This window comes from Cherax quadricarinatus, chromosome 1 (genome assembly GCF_038502225.1).
Source record: "Cherax quadricarinatus isolate ZL_2023a chromosome 1, ASM3850222v1, whole genome shotgun sequence".
NCBI classification, from domain to species: Eukaryota; Metazoa; Arthropoda; class Malacostraca; order Decapoda; family Parastacidae; genus Cherax; species Cherax quadricarinatus.
In genome coordinates this window covers 24,525,398-24,531,494 of record NC_091292.1, presented here as the reverse complement: position 1 = coordinate 24,531,494, position 6,097 = coordinate 24,525,398, and positions in this window count along the sequence as shown.

Below are 6,097 nucleotides of genomic sequence, written 5' to 3'. Positions count from 1 at the left end.
CCTCCCTTATGTAGTCCAATGCGGTCTTCGATTCTCTTTCTTGTCAGCGACTTATTCCAAACCATATTAATTTGTCAATAACAAAAAATGTCCGACAAACCCTGCTACCAAGGTCACACTGTGGAGAAAGACCACGGATACAAAACCATCCACCACACAAGTCTAGAATTCACATAGTAGGCATAAGGAATCCTGAAACATCGAGCTCCGAAGTACCAGGCCAGTATATATATATATATATATATATATATATATATATATATTATATATATATATATATATATATATATATATATATATATATATATATATATATATACAAAAGTATATATATATATATATATATATATATATATATATATATATATATATATATATATATATGTATATATAAATATATATATATATATATATATATATATATATATAGATGTCGTGCCGAATATGTAAAAACTGGTCAATTAGCAAGAACTTATTTAAAATTAAGTTCTTTCTGAAATTTTCTCTTATACGTTTAAAGATATATTTTTTTCATTAATGTTAATGTAAAAAATTTTAATTTTGCACGAAAAGTATCTTAGAAAACTTACCTAACCTTATTATAACAAGAACAATTTATTTTAGCCTAACCCAACTAAATATATTTTAGATTTGTTTACAGTAATTTAATACTAAACAAACACAGTGAAATGTATTTTTTCGTTAGGTTCAGAATGATTTTGGCGAAATTATTGCATACACAAATTTTCGTTTGTCCTATATGGCAAGATGAGCGTTGCTATTTAAGCCAAGATCACAAGTTCTTCCCATTCGGCACGACATTATATATATATATATATATATATATATATATATATATATATATATATATATATATATATATATATATATATATATATATATTTATTTATTTATTTATTTATTTCTATTAACAAATTGGCCGTTACCCACCAAGGTAAGGTGGCCCGAAAAAGAACTTTTACCATCATTCACTCCTTCACTGTCTTGCCAGAGGCGCGCTTACACTACAGTCATAAAATTGCAATTTTAACACTCCTTCACAGTGCAGGCACTGTTTCTTCCCATCTACAGGACTCAAGTCAGGACTGCCGGTTTCCCCTAATCCCTTCACAAATTTTACCATGCTCACACTCCAACATCATGTCAAGTCCTAAAAATCATTTGTCTCCATTCGCTCCTATCTAACACGCTCATGCATGCTTGCTGGAAGTCCAGACCCTTGGGATCTGGCTTCGTGGTAAAGTACTGTGGACTCTGATACAGAGTTTGCAGGTTCGAGTACTGCTGCAAACGTTGAGACAATGTTTGTAAATAATTTCGTCTGTTATATATATATGAACACCGATACACCGAAGGTACTCTTCTTTTAATATAAAATATATTCTGACGCAAAATAATGGCGCTTTTATAATGCATATCAGGAGTGTGTCATACCAAGTAAGAAGCACGATTTTTCTAAAAGGCAATTTTCATTCATCACTGAGTGAGGCACCGTGTATCAGCCCCAATGACCACTGCGGAGTGCAGCTGACCCGTTGACCACTGGTGAGTGTAGCTGCCCCATTGACCAATGAGGAGTGCAGCTGACCTGTTGACCACTGCGGAGTGCAGCTACCCCGTTGACCACTCAGGAGCTCAATCTAAATAGAAAGTTCCTTTACATTTATCAATAAACAAGGTGCGGGGTACTTTATCAACCACGATACAGCTGTTAGTACACCTATCTACTCTCATTCGTCTTCCTATTAAAATTCTCCTGTTCAAAAACGGAGTGGGGGGGGGGGGGACGCGGCGTCAGTGACGGCGACTGGTTCTCGAGAGCTATGGTCCTCCTCCTCCTGTGTTCAAACCTGGACACTTCCCATTTTCCCATGCATGTGTGGTCGTTACAGGATTAGCCCCCCCTCCTCTGAACGCATGAAATTTTGACATGAAATTTTAAAACTAAAAATTTCATGTCAGTTTGTAATGTTTTCTGCTGTTACAGAGTTCCTGAGAGCAAGACAGATCTTTAAACAAAAACATTTACCACCACTGAACAATATAACATTACGTTTTATTAACAATATTTAACAAAAAGTTAGACAGGATGCGGCAAATGCGTTCCCTCCCATAACGTATGGTCACTTTTTTTAAAAACTTTGTTATTTTACATACAAACTACTGCACAATAAAGTTTACTGAACGAGTGCAACACACACAGTGTAACCATCAATGTAGTAGCTTTTCTCAAAATATATATAGACATTAGAGTTTATACACGCACAGTTCGTGGAAAAGTTATCACAAAAATACCACAAACTACATGGAATATCAAACCTGTGCAAAACTAGTGACACCGGAGAGGAAATATATTTTATTTTCATTCGCATCTGATTAAAAATAGGTGATTCAGTTTTAATGGAACGTTTGGTTTCGGTGTTTGCGCAATGTAAACAGCGAAAAATAATTATATAAGTTATTTATTCTATGTTAAGTTTGGTTACTCTAACCTAAATTAACCTATTCTCTGTGCGAATATTTAAGCCCCAATAATGAAATATCGAATTGAGAGCTTGAGTCTAGCAGCTCCGGACGCACTGTAGCTGTTTAAAGCTCTAAAGCTGGAGGATGGAATGTTCGATAAGCCTTTGAAATAACTTTAGAATACATAGGAATACGTTGCAATGAACACTAACGCCTCCAGGAGCAACACGCTCTGGCGAGGAGTAATGAGGTTTTTTTCATTGCTGTGAAACTGTTATTAGGGTTTTTAAAAGTCAAATTAAGAAAAGCAAAGAATTTTTTTTTATGACTGACCTGAATCATACATAGTGGAACCTCGGTGTTCGAACGTACTGGACCTCGAACAGGAGTCCGAACGATTTTGTTCAGAAAAAATTGACCTGGTCTTTGAACGTTTTTCTGGAGCCCGAACACGCTGACTTGTTTACAGTTCCGTTGTAAAATAAAACTTTACAGGAAAGCCCTCTTTCAAAAGTGTGTTGAAGTGACCTCTGGCACTGACCTAACTCTCAGAGACCTTTGGAAGAGTCATTTCAAGACCTCATTTGAAGACCGGCCAAAATGGTCCTATAATGGCTACATAAAAAAGGACTGTGAAGTCCATCTGAGACTTAATTTTAGAGAAAAGTCTAATATTTAGCACTTAACTGGCAGTGTTTGAGCATAAATATAAATTTCTGATATGAATAGTAATATAACCAAATCAATGACCAATGAATATTGTATTTTGTAACCTTGAACTGCTGAACTGCTCATCTGAGTAGTGACCCAGAGTGAATGCTATAATTTGTGTGTTAAATAATAGCATAAAAAGTACCACACTTTGATTAGTGGAATATTATATTCAACTGTATTTCATGCAAATTGCCAGAATCCTTTCTTTCAACACACCGGCCGTATCCCACCAAGACAGGGTGACCTAAAAAGAAAAACGAAAGTTTTTGTTTTTAAATTTAGTAATTTATACAAGAGAAGGGGTTACTAGCCCCTTGCTCGTTATTACCAATATATTCTGTAAGACATTCACCCAACTCGTCCATCAAGAGTGTGTGAGATAATTTTAGTTATTTTAATATCCGAAAGGTAATAATAATATCTGAAAGGTAATTAATTTATTTCTGTATTCATAAATCTTCTTTTATACACAGAAAGTACCGGAAGTTAATTTTGCCAACCAGTCACCATCGTCGCTACAAGCTGGGTTAATTTATTCATAAAAATAATCTTTACTCCTTTGTTCACTGTGTCTGAACTGCCATATGTCACTTTTGCCCAGCAGAAAGATTATAGGAACTTTTTTCCTCAGTTGTGTATGGTGGGCGAGGTTTCTCAATCTGCTGGCAGTTCATATTCTTACAACTTTATGTATAAACTTCGTCCTGATGTGGCAGAAATGCAACTCGCCCCATCTTAATACTGAGATACTCAGATCACCGACTAATAATTACTTCTTAAATGATCATATATATTGTTTGTATAAGTGAACATCAGAAGGCTTGACATAGATATAAATACACAATATGCGGAAAGTTACGCCTATCTATCCAGATGACTGGTCAGGTGGCCAGGAAAATATTAATTTTTTTTTTTTTGTAATAAAGAATCAATGGAGACGATGGTTTAAATTGTTTAATTTATGCTTTTTTTCAATGTGATTTTAGAAGCAAAATGATTCCATCATTATTTATATGCAATGGCAAACTCAGATAAATCTTTATTACCTGTTGCTTAAAAAATTGTTTTACCTATACCCATGTCGGAATATTGTTAAAAGCAAGTCTTGAGGACTAATTTTTTTTTTTAATCGTGCGCAAACAGCCTTGAAAAACTTTAATATGATGAACGTGGAATATAAGTGAAGATTTTTGCAGAAAATCAGCGAATTGCATCATTGTTGCTATAATGAATCCAATTCAAGGAATCACACATATTTTAAATTAAACTGACAAGGCTTTCGCTTTCAGAGACAGTAACAATTCTACCTGCCTCCCGCATTTGTACACACACTCGGAAGAGCAGCAGCATCGGGCAGTAATAAGGTTTTCAAATGGGCTCGGCTGGCTTGAAGTTGGAACACAACGACCATTTGCAGCCACCAAGCCGAGCAATCCCAGAGTTGCGTTACTTTGGTCTGCCTCTGACGGCTGAAGTCTCGCTATTGTCAAGTGATTTACAAGTAAGAATTGCACTTGAGAACATGGGAAAGTTGGGGGTATTAGTTTTGGGCTGCGTCTGCTGGAAGAGCTGGCGATAGGAATTTCTCGAGACAAATTCGTTTGTCCTCTCCCTCTCCGGATCATGACCCAACATACAGTTCACAGGTTGTCTGTCTGTCTGTCTGTCTGTCTGTCTGTCTGTCTGTCTGTCTGTCTGTCTGTCTGTCTGTCTGTCAAGGGTTTACTATATGATTCAATTTAGTTTTTAACCCCCACTAGAGTTGTGAAGTACTTAAATATACCTCCCACTGTTGAATTTAGTAAGGGTTTACATGATCTGAATCCATTATTGATAACTACCATGTATGTATTTATTAAAAATATTTTTTTCCTTTGCTTTTTTTTAACAGAACGGCGTCCTGAAACTTAGATAAAACATTAAAGTTAAAGTGCTTTATATTGATACTACATCATCAAACAATATTTTCGTACTCATGAGCGTTTCTCATGTCATGTAGGAAAGAACGGGTTAATACATGTATACACAGCATATAGAACGCACAATAAACTACCTGCTATCGTGCTCACGATGGATATATGTACAGGATGGATAGGCAATGCACAATAATCCACCAGCTAATGTGCACTGGATAGATATAGCTTGCATACATAGGATATATACAGGATGCACAAGATGGACATAGGTGCACAGAATGGATATAGGGGTCAAAGCATGGATATAATTTAAAAGGAATGGTTGTAAGGTTCACAGTAAACAAGCAGCTAGTGTACGAATGATGGATATAGGGTGCACATTAAACTGTCTCCTACCGTGCACAAAATAGATATAGGATGCACAATAAACTATTCGCTACTGTGCACAAAATGGATATAGTGTGCACTTTAAACCAGCAAATATCGCGCACAGAATGAAGTCTGCATAATGTTCTCTAAGCTATTGTTCACGGGATAGCTATAATGTGCACAATAAACTATACGGTACTGGGCACAGGATGAATCTAAGGTGCATAATAAACTAGTTCCTTTGGCTGCAAAAATCTAAAAAATGTAATATACATTACGTCTTAGATACATGCAGTAAGTCTAGGATGTATGCAGGAAATCTAGGATGAATGCAACAAATCTAGAAATTATACTGCAAGTCTAGGATGCATGCAGCAAGTCTAGGATGAATGCAATAAGTCTAGGATGCATACAGCAAGTCTAGGATGCATACAGCAAGTCTAGGATGCATATAGGAAGTCTAGGATGCATACAACAAGTCTAGGATGCATCCAGCAAGTCTAGGATGCATACAGCAAGTCTAGGCTACATACAGAAAGTCTAGGATGCATACAACAAGTCTAGGATGCATACAGAAAGTCTAGAATGCATGCAGCAAGTTAAGGATGCAT